General features: G+C 42.7%; 1 protein-coding gene across 3 annotated transcripts in view; it reads right to left on the bottom strand.

The window, feature by feature from the left end:
* The window catches only part of LRRC4C (leucine rich repeat containing 4C), a 624,976-nt gene extending 606,584 nt beyond the window's left edge, over nucleotides 1-18,392 (bottom strand). For all 3 annotated transcript variants that reach the window (XM_075567543.1, XM_075567545.1, XM_075567544.1), the window contains exon 1: nucleotides 17,582-18,392. The gene's annotated coding sequence lies outside the window, so the exon portion shown is untranslated. The remainder of the gene's footprint in view (nucleotides 1-17,581) is intronic.
* Between the last annotated feature and the right edge of the window lie 3,434 nt (nucleotides 18,393-21,826).

Raw genomic sequence — 21,826 nt, 5'->3', positions numbered from 1 at the left:
TCAACAGGCGCCCACAAACACAACTGCACACACAAACATAACTGCACACACAAACACAGCTGCACCCACAAACACAACCACAGCCACAAACACAACCGCACCCGCAAACACTATCGCACCCACAAACACAACTGAAATTCAGTTTGGTGTATGTCAAAATGACTCTAAAATACATGTTTGTGATGCTTAAAAAAAAAAGATAAACCGGCGCCTTACAAGTCCAATGAGATGACTATCAGAGTCCAATAGATGAGGAGTAATGTCCAAATAATGATTCAAATGATATCAACTGGTGATTATCCTCCGTGGACAGGTGAACATATGGAAATAAACACAAAGAGAATTATAGTGCAGTATGTCAGTGAATTACACACACACATGAACATAACAAGACATAACAGTACTGACGCACAAGACCAACTAGACAAACAGTGCATGCGCACTTCCTCAGAGAAAAAAAAATCCCCTGAGGAAATGCGCATGCGCACGAAACGCATTGGAAAGTTTCATTTTAAAGCTGTAGTTGTTGAGGAGAGACTTGAGTGACGCAGCCAGACTACAACTGTGAACGGAGGATACTGTTAGAGCACGCATCCACAGGAGCCGCCCCCAAGTGACGGAGAATTAATCCGGAACAAGCAGGGAGTTGCAGGAGGTCGCTCAATTGGCATGGTGCAGAGGAATAGCAGGAGTTATCGTGCCGTTTCCAAACAATCAATGCTGACTTGCAATTTGAGTTTTGTAAGTAGGGCTTCGATTTTACACCTTCGGGACCTGGTTCACTCACAGTCCCCTTGTACTCTCTATTTTTGTTGTGTCATATTTTATTAAATTAGCTTTTACTCAATTTTTTAGCCTTGCCATTGTTTGTCTAGTTGGTCTTGTGCGTCAGTACTGTTATGTCTTGTTATGTTCATGTGTGTGTGTAATTCACTGACATACTGCACTATAATTCTCTTTGTGTTTATTTCCATATGTTCACCTGTCCACGGAGGATAATCACCAGTTGATATCATTTGAATCATTATTTGGACATCACTCCTCATCTATTGGACTCTGATAGTCATCTCATTGGACTTGTAAGGCGCCGGTTTATCTTTTTTCCTTTGTTCATGTTATCTGATTGTACAATCAGTATCTACCAGGCAGCCTAGCCCAGAATCAAGGGTCAGTTTCATTAGGGTCACTCACCTATTTCACTATTTTTAGCGCTGTTCACACCGTCATTTTTCTTTTTATGTTTGTGATGCTTGGTACATACACCCAGGACGGTCTGCCCCTGATTATATTTGCATATCTGATGACTATTACCAGCTGGTAATTATCAAAATGCTAATTACCTTGAATAGATGTTATCAATTGATAATGGCTATTGAAATTGGGTGGACAGAGCCCTCCATGGTCCTCCGCTTGTGTTACAGATGCAGCAAATGTACCAGCGGTAATGCGAATTAACACACAAAATAATACATTAAATAACACGTGTGTTATCTTCTTAACCATTGTCTTCGAAGCACTACTGTTAAATAACATGTCAGCGATAACGCGACACATGGTGTTAACAGTGCAATAACGCCTGCTACATCTGTAGCTTGTCTTGCGCAGGAAATTTCACCAAATGTGCAGAAATTCCGTGGAAACTTTGCAAAAGGCAATATTTCTACTTTAGCTATATCTCTATCCAGTGCTTAAGGACCCTTAATAGTTCAGCTTTCAGGGGCATCCTCGTATGAGCGCAATTTAAGTTAAATAAAGAATATTCGAGACAGACAGAGTGCTATGAAATATAATGAGTTTAATGAGTGCCACTGTATACAGGAGGTATTTTAAAGCCAGAGCAGCGGAATTCAAAACCAAAACCAGCATTGGAAAGGGCGAAAACAAGTCTCCAAAAGAAGTCACGGTTTATGCGACGAAACGCGTAGGGACACAGTTACATCATCAAGCCACCATTGCAGCAAAGGAGGACTAGGAAGCACTCGATCACGGCACCGGGAACCATCCATAGACGTCCGGAGGGATTTCTTGGAGTCCACTACATTGGCGATCTTGGTTGAGAAGACCGATCCCTGCCCCGATCACCACTGCATTCCTGGCTGGTAACTACGAGATGCGTCTCATGAGATGCTTTTAAACACTCTATGGTTGTGAGTGCATTTAATTAAAAAAAAATGGCCTCCAATAAATTGCATTACAGTTTTACACTATGGAGTGGGCGTGTGTGTATATATATATATATACAGTGGTTGACAAATCACCAAAAAATCTACTCGCCACACAAAAAAATCTACTCGCCACCTAGTACCAAACGTGTGCTGCTTGGGCCAATATTTACTCGCCCGGGGGTTAAATCCACTCGCCCGGGGCGAGCAAATGTATAGGTTTGTCGAACACTGTATATATATATATATATATATATATATATATATATATATATATATATATATATATATATATATATCAGTTAACCCGAAGGAAAACCAAGAACAGCACTCAAGGTAAATGCAGGGGCGTGCCTGAAGAAGGTCCTATACGGACCGAAACGTTGGATATTGTTGTGCTTGTGCACCTTGTTCTAATGCAAGATTTTTTGCATTTACCTTGAGTGCTGTTCTTGGTTTTCCTTCGGGTTAACTGCTTTTTCTGTCTATGTCTACAGAACATGCACCTACCATATTCATGCTAGTTGAGTGCCAGCTGTTTCATCTTTATATATATATATATATATATATATTTATATTATCAGAGAGCTATAAGCCACTACAGAAAAAAAAAATGTTCAACTATAAAATGACAAATGATGACATATTTCAACCTCAGAATTAAATAATATTTATGTATTAGAAGGTATGCATATTTTTATAGTGACAACCAGGTACACGGCACTTTACAATGTTTGCGTTACAATGCAGGGAATATTATAATACAGATGGGATACGTAACATTGGGATAAAGGTGTCCCTGTCCTGAACAGCACAATCTCTCTTTCCCTCCTTCTAATAAAATCCCTACGCACCTGTGATCATTACTTGAGACCCCCCTGGAACTCATAATTGTGCCTGCATAACAAAGTATCTGAAGGTCAGTGTCTTGAGATACATTACATGTCTGTTAAATGATTCACCCGACAGGCTTTCGCTTACTCATATTTATTAAATCCCACTGCAAGTCAGTAGGGGGCCCGGGAACTGTAATCAGTTTCCTTGCACGTTACGCTATGTTTAATATTCCTGTTGACTATTCACGGTGGTGTAGCATTAATCAGTGCCAGTTGCTACTTTTCTGCCCTCTAGCTGATTCCTGTCCAAATAGCTGCAGCATCTGTAACACAATGTTCTTTGCCACTAACTTCTAAATCACCATTAGGAGTAAAGAGCTTCTTCACTTTAGCCCTTTGCCCAGCCTGCATCACTCACCTCTTCAGTGCTGAAGGATCCTGCAGCAGCGGATAAGGAAATACTTATATTTTATTGGTTTTTATTTGGCTTTGCCCGTGCACGGCAGGGAAAATAATGCAGGAAACCGGCCTCAAGAGCTTTTAGTCTGATTTGTGTTGTCGTTAAAGGTATACTCCCAACAGCAAAGCTGAAGCAGAGGAAAGCACTTGACCGTGTAACACCTTCTCTACCAATTTTACACTTGTTAAGTTGCCGTTTCAGGCCCTTCTGCCACTGAAAGAGTTGATGTCAATTTCAGAAATTCCCAAGAGTAAATTAGTTAACCCCTTGGGAGCCAGAGGGGCTTGAAATGCAATGCTTCTATTTTGCCATAAAATTGCCTTGATTCGTCCTATCCGTTTTCTTCAAAAAGATGCATGAACCTGATTGGGCCTTTGTCATACTGTAGGTGTGTAACAGGTTGGTAATATCCTTACAGTGTGGAACTAATACACCTTTTAACAGATATATTAAGTTTGATAGATGTGATACAGGTTTTCTGTAAATCAGGCCTGGAAAAAAAATTATTCCAACTCCTTGTGTTCCATATTCCTGTAACGTCTCCTTCTCTCCTCCTCTTGTTCCATATACCTGTACCTTCTCTCCTCTTGTTCCATATACCTGTACCTTCTCTCCTCTTGTTCCATATACCTGTACCTTCTCCTCTCCTCTTGTTCCATATACCTGTACCTTCTCCTCTCCTCTTGTTCCATATACCTGTACCTTCTCTCCTCATATTGTTCCATACACCTGTAACTTCTCCCTCTCTCCTCATATTGTTCCATACACCTGTAACTTCTCCCTCTCTCCTCATATTGTTCCATACACCTGTAACTTCTCCTTGTCTCCTCCTCTTGTTCCATAAGGCTGCGGCCATGATGATCGCGATGGCGCGCAGGAGGGCATGCTCGGTGCGATCACATAGATGTGCCTCAATGAGGTTATCTATAGAGTGTGCGAATGCGCATGAGAGCAGAGGCGCCGGCGCACGCGATGCAGGAGAAAACAGAAAAAAAAAATTCATGTGTGCCGGCCGGGCCACGTGAGTGGTTCACCCAATGATGGCGAACCAGCTCCGTGATGTCACAGCCACGCCCCCCGACATGCCTCCCCATCTCCTCTGCATGCAACAGAGGTGTCGCGCGTGGCACGATCACGTTGCCTTAAGGCATTGATAGCGCCCATTGACTGTGTTGGCGACAGCAGGAGGGGGCGCACATTGGGCGAGGAATCAGTTGAAAGTGATTTCTCTGCACGACGGGCAGGTTACGTGAGCGATTCACCCAACGAAGGCGAACCAGCTCCGTGATGTCACTGACATGCCCCTAGACACTCCCCCTGATGATGCGTCTTGCATGTTCAAAAAATGCACCCGCTTCACGCTGGTGATGTCATGGACGCGCATGCCTCCATGCAGGCGAAGGCTGTATGCACTCAACCTATACCTGTAACGTCTCCCTCTTTCCTCCTCTTGTTCCATATACCTGTAACTGGTGTAGCTAGACATGCACGGGCCTCTGGGCAAAAAAAAATTTCAAGGCCAAATTAATATTAATACTGGATGCAATTTATTTCTCCCTCCCCCATCCTCTCCCTTATCCCTCATCATCATCTCTCCTTATCATCCCTCATCATCTCTCCCCCCATCATAATCATGATCTCTCTCCTCCTCATCATCTCTCCCCTCATCACCATCTCTCCCCTCCTCATCATCTCTCCCCTCCTCATCATCTCTCCCCTCCTCATCATCTCTCCCCTCCTCATCATCTCTCCCCTCCTCATCGTCTCTTCCCTCCTCCTCATTTCTTCCCTCCTCATCATCTCTTCCTCTCACCCCTCTTCCTCTCTCCCCCACCATCACCCCTGTCCCCCCACCATAATCACCTCTCTCTACCCCACACCATAATCACCTCTCTCTCCCCCACACCATTATCACCTCTCTCCCCAACCATCATCACCTTTCTCTCCCCCCACCATCACCTCCCTCCCCCCACCATCATCACTTCACTCTCCCCCCACCATCCTCACCTTTCTCCACCCCATACCATCATCACCACCACCACCACCACTCTTCCCTCCCCCCCACCATCATTACCTATCTCTCCCCCCACCACCATAATCATCACCTCTCTCTCCCCCTCACCATTATCTCTCCCTCTACCCGCCATCACCTCTCTCTCTCCCCCATGAACTCTCTCTCTGCCGCCCACTATCACCTCTCTCCCCAAACATCATCACCTATCTCTCCCCCCACCATAATCACCTCTCTCTCTCCCCCACCATCATCACCTCTCTCTCTCCCCCACCATCATCACCTCTCTCTCCCCCACCATCATTACCTATCTCTCCCCCCCACCATCATCACCTCTCTCTCCCCCCCCCCAACCATCATCACCTCTCTCCCCCCTCCTCCCCCATGCCTACCAGTGGGTGGTCCGGCATTAAACAGAAGATAAGCCAGCAGAGGAATCAGCAGCTGTTACACAGTCAGAGAAGGAGAGCAGATGAGTGTGCTCTAGTGGTCTGACCCGGAAGTATTTGCCCTGGCTATAGCTACAGTACACCCTAAACTTCCCCCTGTCTCCTCCTGTTGTTCCATATACCTGTAACTTATCCCTCTCTTGTTCCATATACCTGTAACTTCTCCCTCACTCCTCCTTTTGCTCAGGGTAATCAACCTATATTACTCAATCTCTACTCTAGTTTCTCCTTCTGCTCCATATAAACTATAACTTTTGTTCTCCTTATAACTGCTGCTTAAAACTTCACTTTCCCAGTCCCTCCATTTCCAGGACATCCCCATGTCACTTACTGACACAAATTATTCAAAAGCAATTAATTTAACTACATTAAAGTGACTTGTAATCAAGAAGGCCCATGTGACACCGTTATTGATGCAGATTCATTCGCTCCCTCCATCTGCTGATACCCCTGTAACTCAGTTTTAAGGATATAGTAAAATTACAAAGACATTATTGTGACTATACATTAAAGCAAGAAGAAGAATCACTCCTAAGTAGAGGATTAAACTTTGCACCATCTAATAGGACTTCGTCATTCTAAGTTTTTATTGACGCTCAAAAATATATGAGAAGATTAACTCTCAAAAGATATTTTGCAAAAACTAACCAGGTTCAGAGTAATGTAGCTATGGTAAATGCAAATGACACAAATGATCAATTTACACATACCTCATTAAAAAAACCTTCAAAGTTCTATCCAAGCTTCTGCAAAGGCCCATATCTAGAGACATTCCAGAATTTAATTGAGGAGAATCTAAAAACACTAGACGATAAGAAAAATAAAAAGAGACCTAATCTAAGAAAGAAAGAGAAGTTTTAGACCACCTCTCTGAGAATAAAGAAATAGTAATAAAACAGGCTGACAAGGGGGGAGGAGTAGTCATTTTAGATACAACAGACTACATAGAAGAATCAGAAAGGCTATTGGGAGATGTACCCACATATAGAAAATTAAAATCAAATCCAAATATAACATTTACACAAGAGATGCAGGTTTTGCTGGATGCTGGTCTGAGTAAAGGTATTCTTTTGAAAAGGGAATACGACTTCATTAGGACAGAGAATTCAAAAATGCCTGTTTTTTACTACCTCCCAAAATTACATAAGTCACTAATTAAACCACCCGGTAGGCCTATAATTTCGGGAATTGGCTCATTAACTCAAAATTTATCTTCATATATAGATACATTATTACAACCCTCAGTGAAGAAATTACCTTCATACTTAAAGGACACCACCCAGGTAATACAACTATTGGAAAAGGTGGTTTGGCAACCAGATTTTTTGCTAGCCACTTGCGACATAACATCTCTCTATACATGCATAGATCATGAGCAGGGCTGTGATGCCACAACATATTGCCTAAATAAACATGCAGGAATGGCTCCAATACAACTAGAATTTGTAATAGAAGGGATCAAATTTATTTTAAATCACAATGTTTTTTTGTTTGGGGGAGACTATTATTTGCAAACAATGGGCACCAGGTTTGCCCCCAGTTACGCGAATCTCTTCCTTGGATGGTGGGAAGATCAAGTAATCTGGCCCAATGAGATCTGGGGAGCAAACCTGGTGCTCTATCATCGGTACATTGATGATATTATCATCATATGGAAAGGGGATTTTATATCATTACAAGAATTTTTTAACTCGATTAATATTAATAATTTTAACCTAAATTTTACGTATAAGATTAGCCCATCACAAGTAGAATTTTTAGATTTGGAGATTTTTATCGAATCAGATCATATTAACACACGAACACATTTTAAATCAGTTAATTGTAATAACTTCATTAAAGCAGATAGTAGCCATAAAAAGAATTGGCTTGAAAATGTCCCATATGGGGAATTCAGACGGTTAAAACGTAACTGCACGAAGAAAGAAGACTATGAGAGACAGGTTATCCCCATGAAGGAGAGGTTTATAGAGAAAGAATATAAATTGACCACAATAGAAACAGCAATTGATAAAGTAGGTAAACTAAACAGAGCAGATAAGTTAACATATAGAAATAAGGAAACAGAGAATCAAATTGGGAAACAGCTTTATTCCTTTCATAACTACGTTTAGTACACAAGCAAATCAAATCAAGGGCATTCTAAAAAAGCATTGGCACATATGAAACAAGATCATTGGTTAAAAGAAGTAATAGGTGAGACTCCAGATGTGATCTTCTCCAGAGCACCAAATTTAAAACAAAAATTGGTACCTAGTTATCTCCCCCAAAAACATAACCAATGCTGGTTGGATAAACTTTCCAAAGGTTTTACGAAATGTTTAAATTGCAAAGCCTGTAAGAACAATGCATAATTAGGCACAAAAATTACATATTTTACTAGTTCAATTTCATTAACCAAATATCATATTAAATCTAATATCACATGCAACAGTAAAGGGATAGTTTATGTCCTACAGTGTGGATGCAATTTACAATATGTAGGGAGAACAATTCGGAAAATAAAAACAAGGATAGGAGAACACATTAGGAATATTACAATTGGCCTGGAGACTCATAGTGTGTCAAATCATTACAAAAATAAACATAATAAAAACCCAGCATGTCTAAAATTTTGGGGCATAGAACAAGTTAAAGCAGATTGGAGGGGAGGTGACTTCATACAAAAGATATCCAAAAGAGAAACATTTTGGATTTTCACTCTCCAAACACTAGTACCTAAAGGGTTAAATTTAGAGATGGAAGTCATCGCATTTATCTAACTAACCACTTTTAAATATTTAAGCTATTGTCATGTTATTTCATTTTAGAACATTCGTTTGATATTAAAGATATAAGAAAGATAGTATGTGGATATATGTATTTTAAGTTAAATATATTAATAATGTTTTTAATTAAGTTAAAATTGGCAATTTATTATGTGTATGTAACATGTTTTTAGTATATATTATTGATTATAATTAGGCCGCTTTTAAGGATGTTATAGTACAATATTAACAAGGAAGTAAGAGCTGATTGGATAGTTCCACAGTTCTAAGGATACAAATGGTGCTGTTACCCTGTACTGATCAACGTCACTGAGGAAGCTAATTTGCGAAACGTGTCTGACGAACTTTGTACAAGTCAGGCCACCGTATAGAGGAAGAAACTCTCAATCCCAGTTTGGTCAGCATCACGATCGGAGCGCATGCGCGAAAAAACGTGAGCTGAGACAAGGAGAGCGCTAAGCGTGAAGACAACCGATCTGTGCACAAGACCGGAAGACCTACCGCTGCCACTTACCAACCCTCCTGCAACAACAGCGAACCAACTGGAGAGGATTGCAGACTGACAACCAAAGAGTTGAAAAACCGGTCTGTGAAATCAGGAGACATCTCTTCTATATGCCATTTTTTGTTGGCTGTTTGTAAGTGCCCATTCTCTTTTTAAATTTGTTCATATATTAAACAGTGTTATACTATGTCCCCCTTTTCTCTTTTAATTTTGAGGTAATACTCAGAGTCATCCCCAACGTCACCAAGATCCTTTATCTCTATGTAAGTGTGTCTCTTATATATATTTATATATTTGTTATTACACTGTTATTACTTCTGATTGTGGTTCCCCCACCCCCTTTTTTGCTTTTGTATTACATGTATATCGAAGTCCCAAGTACAAACCAGCGCCGGAGGATCCCCCCCGCTTTCTAAAGCCTGGGACCCGGTGCGCCCGGCGGCGCGGGCGGCCACACGCGAGTTCCCCACCAGCAGGGGAATCCTCCCGAGCCGGTCCCGGTCCCCCCCTGGCTGCACAGCTCACTACACGCTGTGACGCGTCAGCCGCTACGGGATACAAGAGAATGGTGATCCCTAGCGTTGACGCGTCACGTGGTGTGGCTGTGAGCCAATGAGGAGGGGAGGCTTCGGGAGGAGGAGAGGCTTCGGGGAGCGGGGGGAAGTGTGGAGTGAAAGCAGCGTGAGTGCCTGTCTGTGTTTGTGTATGTGTGTGCCTGTCTGTGTGTGTGTATGTGTGTCTGAGTGCCTGTCTGTGTTTGTGTATGTGTGTGCCTGAGTCCGTGAGTGCCTGCCTCTGTTTGTGTATGTGTATGAGTGCCTGCCTGCATGCGTGCGCGCGTGTTTGTGTGTGAGAGAGTGCCTGCGTGTGTGTGTATGTGTGTGTCTGAGTGCGTGAGTGCCTGCCTCTGTCTGTGTGTGTGTCTGTGTGTCTGTGTGTCTGTGTGTGTGTGCCTGAGTGTGTGTGTGTCTGTGTGTGTGTATGAGTGCCAGCCCGAGCCCGTGGAGGGATGGGGGGGAGAGTAGCGGGTCCCTCCGCTCAAGCCACGCCCCCCCTCCCGCTCAAACCTCCCACTCCCGCCCACCTCTCGCTCCGGCTCCCGTTCCCTACAGACCGCATATCGCTGTCTGTGTATGTCAGCGCCCCGCCTGTCTGCAGTGCGGGCGCGCTGACGGAGGGAGCGGGGCCTTAGCCTAAGACTGTCATATATAGAGGTTGGTGAATCACCTCTAAAGAGACTCGGGCAGCAGGTTAATTGTATGGGACTGATTTGAATCTACTTATATATGTTTGGCGCAACTATTCTATTTCTTTAAATTATTGTGACTCTAAAGTAAACATTATTTTAAGAAAGTGCAAATCACCAGAGCACATGACACCATTATTATCGTACATTAGCAGAGATCGAATGTGTGCAAGTTTTTGTTCTGTTTCTGTTTCCATACAAACTTGAAATAATACAAAACTCAAACACAAAGATAGATTGAGTGCGGCTTGTGATGTGGAAGCAAAAGGATAGTTCTGTCTCAGCATCACGCTATAAAAAGAATGGAGATCCCAGTCTCTAGGAGTACAAAGTAGTAACTAAACTAAATTGGAAAGTCCTCTTAAAAAATGGACCCTGTAGGCGGTACTAATCACATGCTACATAGAGTTTTAAAAACACAGGCCTTGCTCCAACAAGCTTACAATCTACTGTAAATGTGGTGTCTGAAGAATACTGAGATAAAGTGACTCGCTCCCGGACACAAGGAGCTGGCAGGATACTCTGCTTCGAAGTGTCATTGTTATCAGAGTCGGCGCCATTACTCACTGAGCCGCTCCTTCACTACTAAGCACAGATACAGCGCCGTTACTCACTGAGCCGCTCCTTCACTACTAAGCACAGATACAGCGCCGTTACTGACTGAGCCGCTCCTTCACTACTAAGCACAGATACAGCACCGTTACTCACTGAGCTGCTCCTTCACTACTAAGCACAGATACAGCGCCTTTACTCACTGAGCTGCTCCTTCACGTCTAAGCACCAAGTCAGCGCCTTTTCTCACTAAGCTGCTCCTTCACTACTAAGCACAGATACAGCGCCGTTACTCACTGAGCTGCTCCTTCACTACTAAACACAGATACAGCGCCGTTACTCACTGAGCCGCTCCTTCACTACTAAGCACAGATACAGTGCCGTTACTCACTGAGCTGCTCCTTCACTACTAAGCACCAAGTCAGCACCTTTACTCACTAAGCTGCTCCTTCACTATTAAACAGAGTGAGCGCCTATAGTCACTGAGCCGCTCCTTCACTACAAAGCACAGTCAGCACCTTTACTCACTGAGCCGCTCCTTCACTACTAAACACAGTCAGCGCCTTTACTCACTGAGCCGCTCCTTCACTACTAAGCACAGAGTGAGCGCCGTTACTCACTGAGCCGCTCCTTCACTACTAAACACAGATACAGCGCCGTTACTCACTGAGCCGCTCCTTCACTACTAAACACAGTCAGCGCCGTTACTCACTGAGCCGCTCCTTCACTACTAAACACAGTCAGCGCCTTTACTCACTGAGCCGCTCCTTCACTACTAAACACAGTCAGCGCCTTTACTCACTGAGCCGCTCCTTCACTACTAAACAGAGTCAGCGCCTTTACTCACTGAGCCGCTCCTTCACTACTAAACACAATCAGCGTCTTTACTCACTGAGCCGCTCCTTCACTACTAAACAGAGTCAGCGCCTTTACTCACTGAGCCGCTCATTCAATACTAAACACAGTCAGCGCCGTTACTTACTCAGCCACTCCTACACTACTAAACACAAGTGTGTGAAAGTGGGTGGGGGAGTGGGGAATGTGGGTGGACTGGGCGCTTCCCAAGTGATAATAGATTGGTGTAATTAGTGACACACCTAAAGTACACAAAAATAAACTTAACACCATACAGTGATATTCAAAAATAATAGTGTACAAGTGCAGCTCAACTTCCTCTGGTGGGACAGTTCCAAGACACCAGACCCATTCTGGCTTCCCGCCCTCACCTGTGACGCGAAACCGGAAGTGACGCAACGGCAGAGACTGATGCGGAACTACACTGTGAGGTGCAAGTCAAAGTGAAGCACCGGGCAGCAGCTTCACATTCCACCACCCTTCTATCGGCGGTTCTCTCCACCACCCATCTTATTCATGGAAAATGTGAGTTTCCTGAACATTTGAGATTAATACATATTTATGGTTTATACAGTATGCACTATTTGTGGTTTTTTTCATTTACATATCATCCACTCCACTGAGAGGCATCCTGACCCCAGTTACACAAAGGGCTCCAGTCAGAGAGAGATGGATCTCTGACATGCAGTAACATTCTACGATTTTTGTGAGTTCATTTCCTATACTGATTATTTCTATAGCAGTGATCTACCATCTGCACTATATATACTTTTATTTTTTACATATCACGAGCTTATCCTGCGCTCCTCCTCAACCCCAAGAAAAGAGAACTACTAAACACAGTCAGCACCGTTACTCACTGAGCCACTCCTTCACTACTAAGCACAGAGTGAGTGCCTTAACTCACTGAGCCGCTCCTTCACTACTAAACACAGTCAGCGCCTTTACTCACTGAGCCGCTCATTCACTACTAAACACAGTCAGCGCCTTTACTCACTGAGCTGCTCCTTCACTAATAAACACAGATACAGCGCCGTTACTCACTGAGCCGCTCCTTCACTACTAAGCACAGATACAGCGCCGTTACTCACTGAGCCGCTCCTTCACTACTAAGCACAGATACAGCGCCTTTACTCACTGAGCTGCTCCTTCACTACTAAGCACCAAGTCAGCGCCTTTACTCACTAAGCTGCTCCTTCACTACTAAACACAGTGAGCACCTATACTCACTGAGCCACTCCTTCACTACAAAGCACAGTCAGCACCTTTACTCACTGAGCCGCTCCTTCACTACTAAACACAGTCAGCATCGTTACTCACTGGGCCGCTCCTTCACTACTAAACACAGTCAGCGCCTTTAATCACTGAGCCACTCCTTCACTACTAAGCACAGAGTGAGCGCCGTTACTCACTGAGCCGCTCCTTCACTACTAAACACAGATACAGCACCGTTACTCACTGAGCCTCTCCTTCACTACTAAACACAGATACAGCGCCTTTACTCACTGAGCCGCTCCTTCACTACTAAACACAGTCAGCACCTTTACTCACTGAGCCGCTCCTTCACTACTAAACACAGTCAGCACCTTTACTCACTGAGCCGCTCCTTCACTACTAAGCACAGATACAGCACCGTTACTCACTGAGCCGCTCCTTCACTACTAAGCACAGATACAGCGCCTTTACTCACTGAGCTGCTCCTTCACTACTAAGCATCAAGTCAGCGCCTTTACTTACTGAGCCGCTCATTCAATACTAAACACAGTCAGCACCTTTACTCACTGAAACGATCCTTCACTACTAAACACAGATACAGCACCTTTACTCACTGAGCCGCTCCTTCACTACTAAACACAGATACAGCGCTGTTACTCACTGAGCCGCTCCTTCACTACTAAACACAGTCAGCGCCATTACTCACTGAGCCACTCCTTCACTACTAAGCACAGAGTGAGTGCCTTAACTCACTGAGCCGCTCCTTTACTACTAAACACTGTCAGCATCTTTACTCACTGAGTCGCTCATTCACTACTAAACACAGTCAGCGCCTTTACTCACTGAGCCGCTCATTCACTACTAAACACAGTCAGCGCCTTTACTCACTGAGCTGCTCCTTCACTACTAAACACAGATACAGCACCTTTACTCACTGAGCCGCTCCTTCACTACTAAACACAGAGTGAGAGCCTTTACTCACTGAGCCGCTCCTTCACTACTAAACACAGAGTGACAGCCGTTACTCACTGAGCCGCTCCTTCACTACTAAACACAGTCAGCGCCATTACTCACTGAGCCGCTCCTTCACTACTAAACATATAAAATATCATCAAAACAAAACCCCATTTACACTGGATTTGCACACACACACACACACACACACACACACACACACACACATTCCAAACTCACCAGGTATGAAACTGGCAAAAAGAGACAGCACACTACGTAATCCAAAAGTATATGTATTAAAACATTCCAGCACCGCAACAAACCGACGTTTCGGTCCTCTGAACGGCACCTTCTTCCAGGTAATGCCTATATATTTATATCTATATATATCTATATATATATAGGGAACCATGTTAAAAATGGTTATTGAGGCAAAAAGTGACACTGTGTGCTCATTTGCATGTCATTTCCCAGAATCCCTTGCTGCAGTGGAAGTGCTGTATGCTGGGTGATAATGGGGAAAGGCGGGGTTGCAGACCTGCCTGAGACATGCAGATGAGCATACAGTTATATTTGCATATTTGCTTTCCTGTGGAGGGTTTTTGTCACTTTTTTTACTCACCATAACTTAACTCAGTATTATGGTTTATATATATATATATATATATACTTATATACTGTACCTGTACCTGTGATACTGTACCTGTGGGTGCCTGTAATTTCTACTGATATGTCACTATAAAAAAAAAATATATATATATACTGTAATATATATATATATATATATATATATATATATATATATATATATATATATATATATATATAAAAAATATATTTATTTTTTTATAGTGACATATCAGTAGAAATTACAGGCACCCACAGGTCTTGTGAGAAAATTAACATATGATTTTATATTATGAAGAAAACCATATTGTATTTTCTTGAGAGAGAGAGAGAGAGAGAGAGAGAGAGAGAGAGAGAGAGAGAGAGAGAGAGAGAGAGAGAGAGAGAGAGAGAGAGAGAGAGAGAGAGAGAGAGAGAGAGAGAGAGAGAGAGAGAGAAGAGAATAAAAGAGAATAAAAGAGAATAAATGATAATGATAGATAATGAATGATAATAGACCGGACTAGTGGAGAAGGTGCTACTATCCGAGTACTCATAATTCACCGTAAAAAAAATAACAAAGGTATAGGCACACCAATAATGTATATGTTTCGCATATTTATGGTGTGCCTATACCTTTGATAGAGATATATATATATATATCACACACACATATATATTTATATTGCTATTAAATAATTATTGTCCTTCTCACAAAATCACAAATGAAACATTCCTATATTTATCCATAAAGCAAGCTAAATACTATTACACATTAAAAGCAGTCATCTATTTCTTGTTGATACATTGTATAGCGAGGCATAACATTTCATTAAACTGTCTGTATTCCTGAAGCATTGAGCACTTGATGCTGCCAGAGACATTCATACTGTACTGTGCCGTGTTTATTTGTAGCAGTGGATTGATATACACAATACACCATATACCCATTTAGTTTGTATCTATGTCTGTGTCTTGCCAAATGTGGGATAAACAGGCTTAATAGACACTGAGTCACTGTGTATGTTTGGCATGCATCATTTTCTCCCCGCTACAGTCAAAGGTTTTGGACACTGCTCTCAATGTGGTACATTTCTCACCACAGCCTAGCCAAGAAACCAGGGGAACCGCATCATTTTATGGAATCATCTCCTATCTTAAAATTACCGTGAGTTAGGATCCTACATGTCAGGATACATCAAAACTCAAAGCTTTACAGGTCTGCTAGATTGACACTATGTGATATATATATATAAAATATATATATATATATAACTGTACAGTATATCAGTGTTGGAAGACGATCAGGGGGTGGCTGTAATCAAATAAAGAACCACAAATTGAGAGGGGGGGGGTCTCTGTTCCCTCAAGTCAGAGGGCTGGAAGATGGCAAATATACTCACTATGGCTTTATTCTGCAGCATGTTCTTTCTCAACATCTGTTATTCCCTGATGAGACATATATTTCACTGTCACACAACCAACTCCTCAATGTTTTCAACGTGAAAACTCAATCTTTATATCTTATATTTTTTCTATATACCCATATTCTATATTTTTCTGTTTGCTTGATACCTATTTTCCTTGAGATGCAGTACTGTACCTGTCTCCTGTGTGAATAATAGACATGCTTGCATTGCAAAATAAAATTGAAGAACTGTCAGATGGAGCATTGCCCTTATTATTGCCATATTACACACTATTTCTCAATTGTTTTCTGTTAAATGCTAGCACTGCAGCTTTACAGAGAGCTCTCAGACAGCTAACGTGACGGTGATACAATGAAATGCTCTTTTGCTAAATGAAATAATCTAGGTACAGGAATGGATGCAATAGCCTTGTAATTTGTTTAAAAGCCGTCTTTACCTGGGGCCAGTTTCATATCCTGTAAAGCACCAGGGCAGGGGAATTAATAGCTCTTGAGTAATACTAAAGGAGAGTAATGGGGAGGTTTGAAGATGGTACATTAATGTATGACTTGTGGGCTAGATGTTACTTTGCCTTCCAGCAAAAGGAAATGCAGGATCACTTTCTGAGATGTGAGATATTGCAGTGGGGAATAATAATGTTCGCTCATCTTATTATACAAAGTACTGGGAAGGGGCAAGAGGCCAGAGAGACAAACCAAGGGATGAGAGACTGCTGCGGGCTCTTCATTCAGAGCTTAAGAATTTCCAGAGAGATCAGGCACCCAATGATACCTGCAACGGTGGCAATCTAGTCTGGTTCTTGGTGCCAAGCTCAAGATGGGGATCCTGGATTTGTAAATCATGCCATCCATAGGGGGCAAGTGTTCCTGCTACCACCAGGGCACATGTACTAGGCATTACCTTTCATGGTGTGTACTTAATTAGAAAAGCAATACTGTATGTACCGGCGTTGAAACTGATGTAGAGCTGGAGACGTATATATTCAAGGAAGATAACTTAACATGTCTTGCATTATTATTTTCTGCAATTCTGCCAGACTCTAAATACAAGATTCCAATAGCAAGGACACCAGAATATAAAGTAGAAGACCTGAAAACCGAGTGTATTTTATATTAATACAGAAAATTATTTTACTCAATGAAAGTATAGTATGTATCAAGCTTCATTACCCTTTGCTCTGTCCAGGGAGAATTCACTAACGGAAAATCCTATGTAAGATTCCCATAGAGACAAAACGTTTTTAATTTGCAGACACAGAGGACATGGTGAGTCATAGCAGACTTGGGCACAATTCTGCTGGGATTACTGCCTGTTTATGCGTTAGCTGCAAAACACATGCACAGAATAACACTTGCTAGGTTATAAAACGTTTGGGGGAAACTGAAGTCTAAATCTATTCCTAAACTCCCCCAAGGAGGGAATGATAATCCCTTTGCTATCCAGTATGATATAATATGGTAACAACGGAAAATCGGATTCCCAGAGGACTAATACTGTTCCAATGTAATTTGGTAACATAAGACTTGACTTACCCATTTGACAAGGTATTGATCCGCCTTAGAACTTGTCTAAGGGAATGTGTTTTCTTCCATCACTGAATATGTTTGTAGCTGTTTTGTAAGTCACATGGGACAGCCAGAAAAAATGATATTCAACATATTGATGGGATGATTTATAGAGTTCCATCCATTTGATCCACCAGTTCGGAAATACAGTCTGATAGCTAGAAGAGTAAGCAACAGAAAAAAAAACTCCTGGTGGCTGAGGACTAAAGCCAGTGTGTGTTAGATGCAGTGACCTGGGTGAGGTGGGGTAACTTCTGCAAAGCTCACGTATGCTTGTCTCTGGCTCACAGACTCACAGACTCGCACACTGTAGTTGACCTGTGAGAAGAAGAGCCTGTGACAGAGGCTGCGTTCTGCAGATGGCATAGGCACCTCTAGCATGGAATTCAAAGGACAGCAAATCCATGGAGTCCTCCCACACCAGGTAGACCCCACATTCCTGCTGCCCAAAGCAAGATCAATCAAGGCAAGAACTGAAAGGTGTCACTACCACAACGACCACAGTGTCATCTCCTTCCAGCGAGGCTGTGACCATCAGTCTTCTTTTGCTGCAACATTAAAACCCTCCATGCAGCCTGCTCTGCCTGTGGTTCCTATCCTACTGCATTTTGCTCAGCTCTCCACTGCTGCACATGAAGCTCAGAGAATGAGGGGGGGGGTGAGGTCTAAGAAACTGCCTAGTTACCCAGTCTTTAACATGGTTGTAATTTCTCTTCTGCTCCTGATTTTGAGGCTTCTTTCCTCTCTGTGAATTCAGCAGTGTTTCATTTCAGCAGCTGTGGCATTGGCTTGAGCAGGGGCAGGGAGGAGGTGCTAAATCATTTAGGAGAGGGAGGCTCTGTGAGAAAAACGTGCTACATTTGGTGATTACGAGAGGACCAAGAAATCTGATGACTGCTTGTTAAGTAGAACCCAGGACAGGTGACATGATATTAGATTGCATATCATGTCTGCCATAAAGCAACAAATTAGGGCAAATACATCCCTGCACTAAACAAAAAACAAAGCCTAACGCTTCCAGCTGGGTAAAGCTCATATACACACAGAACATTATAAACGGTATTTCCCCATCAATTAATATGACTCCTTATCTCATTCCAGCAGAGCAACCACATATGTGAGGAACTCCGAGTACTAGTGTGAGTATACACAGCTGAGGGGGAAAGAGCATAAATCCAAGCAGAGCTAGCAGGGGTGTATGTTCGATGTTTCTAAAAAAAAATCTAATTTTCTCTGCAAATGTTATCTAGAAACTGGCCATTAACACTAAGAACAGCATGCTGGTGTTATTGACTGCGTGAAACAAGAAGACAGGAGTGACAACCTACATTAAACCATGCACCTAATTATTCACCAGTATAGCCAGAAGGATTGAGGATAACCCAGTCCGCTTAGGAAACTTGTATTTCCCGCAAAGGTGGAATAGTTCATCACTTAAATGCTGCTTGCTGTTGATACCATTGGTTTATATTTAGCCCTCATCACTGCAAGTACCCAGGATAATGCAGTACATGCACCCCTCAAGCACTGAATAGGCTTAATATGAGCAAGGAGTTTAGCTGAGTAGCTGCTCTGCTGCCTGCATGGATAGACCTGGATGGATACCGAGTCCACATTGCCCCACATACTGTAGTTCTGTGGCTCAAATCGCTCTAAAATGTAAAGTTCCAACAATGTGCACTTGGCTCAGAAATGCTGCACAGAAAGCAATCAACCTATTTCAGCACCATGGTCAGCAGTCTGCCAGCTTGTAATGTTGGTTGGGCAGCTGGTGAAAGTTGCCCAACCTGTAATTTTCCCTCTCAGATGGGGTGTATGAATTGGATAGGGGGGGAGGTTGTTTTTATTTTTTGGGGTGCTTTTCATTAAACTACTACTTTTGCTATGCGGATTGTTCACACCCCCAAGGAGCCACCAAGAATAAATAGAAAGAGTGAGCAAGACGCACCCTTTTAGTAACATTTAGGCCCAGATCCACATAAGGGTGCTAAGCTTTAGAAATGTTGCTCTGTCTGACACTGACAAGGGTGAAGGAGCGTGTGTCAGGTTCAAACAGGGCAACTTTGGTGAGTGAGCCTGCAATACGGGTCTTTGCGGTGTCCATCCATGTCCATGACGCCGTCTGTGTGGGGGCAGAGTCTGAGGGAAACATCCTGGGGTTGTCGTCTCAGAGTGAGCTTCTCACAGGACTTGTCTGCTGTTCAAAGCACATATTATCTATATTTATGCTAGTGTATTACTTTTGAAAATTAAAAGAGAGAAAAAGATCTATACTATTTATACTTCTATCTTTCCCTGAGTTGGGATGTTTGCATTGTGACCTGGGGAAAGAAGCACTTGGGTTACCAATGGGTGTGCCTGCTACAGGGAGGTGATTAGACAACTATACAGTACCATTCTGTTGGAGAAGTGCTTCCTAGAAAGAAATGTCTGTGCAATACTTACACCTTCTAAAATAATCATATTTTTGAGACATACAACTCTTTATTACTTTTCGTCCCTTTTTTCCCATCTCTACTTTTTTCCACCTAGCTGTCTTTTTGTACTAATATATATCATCATCATCATCATCCCTTGTCTCCCCACTGCTGCATGAAGCCTCTCTAATGATCTTCCACATACTGCGGTTACAGCCTCTCTTCCCCACGTTACTACAACAAATGTTATGATTTAATCCTCCCATCTTACTTTTGGTCATCGTCTTCGTCTTTTAACTTCCTTTGAAATCCAGTTGAGTATCATCTTTGTCTAACAATGGTAATTTCATCTTGATATGTCTGGCCCATCACCATTTTAATTTCTTCACCATTGATGTCACAGACTTTTGTTTGGTTTCAAACCCATTCATTATTATATATATATATATATATATATATATATATATATATATATATATATATATATATATATATATATATATATATATATATATATAGATAGATAGATAGATAGATAGATAGATAGATAGAGAGAGAATATATATATAAGGTAGAGGTAAGAAATAACAAAAGAGAAAGGGGCCTATTCTATATGCCTCGATTACCCACTTATTGAGGCCTTTTTGGCCAAAATGCCTACTGCTATTCTGTAAGCCTCGATAAGTGGGCAATAAAGGCATGAATCGCCAATTTTTTCAGCCATCCAAAAAAGATAGCCAGGTGAGCGGCGATAAGCCACTTATCGGCAGGTTCTGAAACTCATGCAATTCTAATAGCATCGATCAGTTTATCGAGGTCAATCGCGGCTTTAGAATGGCGTGAAGCTGGGGAGAACCTGCAGAGAAGGCAGCGAGAGAGGACTTATAAAAACAAACATTTTTCCTGCATCGGTTTGATGCCGGGAGTCTCCGGAGCGGATATCCATTAATATCAGCACCGGATTCCCCCGGCATTAATCCCATGCAATAAAAATACATTTACAGGCAACTTCATTACCTTAGCGGCTAACTGCTAAGGAAATGAAGGTGTTAACTACCAGTGCCAAGTTTATTGTGGCTAGCGGGGGTGGGTGAATGTGGTATTTGGCCCTTGGTGGGTGTATAGGCTTTGCAGGGGGTAGGGGTGTGTGGTTTAAGTTAACCCCTTCATAACCTTAGTGATTAATACTGCTAAGGTAATGAAGGGGTTAACCCCTCCAGCTACCACCCCGTAGGCCTAAACATCCATCCTTGGGGCTACTACCTGATTCACTCAATCCCTGTACCCACACTAAACAAAAATACACACAAAAGCCCTACTACCCACCTCCTCTACCCCCAATAACCCCCCCACCCCACCCCAACGCCATACAGTAATGGCAGTTGTTGTGGGTAATAGGGCTGTTGTGTGTATTTTTGTTTATTGTGGGTACAGGGATTGGGTGAAGCGGGTAGTAGCCCCAAGGGTGGATGTTTAGGCGTACCGGGTGGTAGCGGGAGGGGTTAACCCCTTAATTACCTTAGCGGTACCAACCTCTACGGTAATTAAGGGGTTAACTCCCCGCAACCCTTTCCCCCCTCCCCCCGCGAAACCTAAACACCCACCAAGGGCCAAATACCACCTTCATCCATCCACGCTACCCACAATAAAACGGGCACTGGTAGTTAACCACTTCATTGCCTTAGTGGCTAGCCGCTAAGGTAATTAAGATGTTTTTTAATAAAATGTTTAATACTAGTGTACGTGAGCAGGGGATTTCCGGACCAGAACCGCGTTCATTTGAGGTCCGGGGACC

This window comes from Ascaphus truei, chromosome 12 (genome assembly GCF_040206685.1).
Source record: "Ascaphus truei isolate aAscTru1 chromosome 12, aAscTru1.hap1, whole genome shotgun sequence".
Classification (NCBI taxonomy): domain Eukaryota; kingdom Metazoa; phylum Chordata; class Amphibia; order Anura; family Ascaphidae; genus Ascaphus; species Ascaphus truei.
Note: the sequence above shows the minus strand (reverse complement) of the source record. Positions and strands in the feature narration are given on the sequence as shown.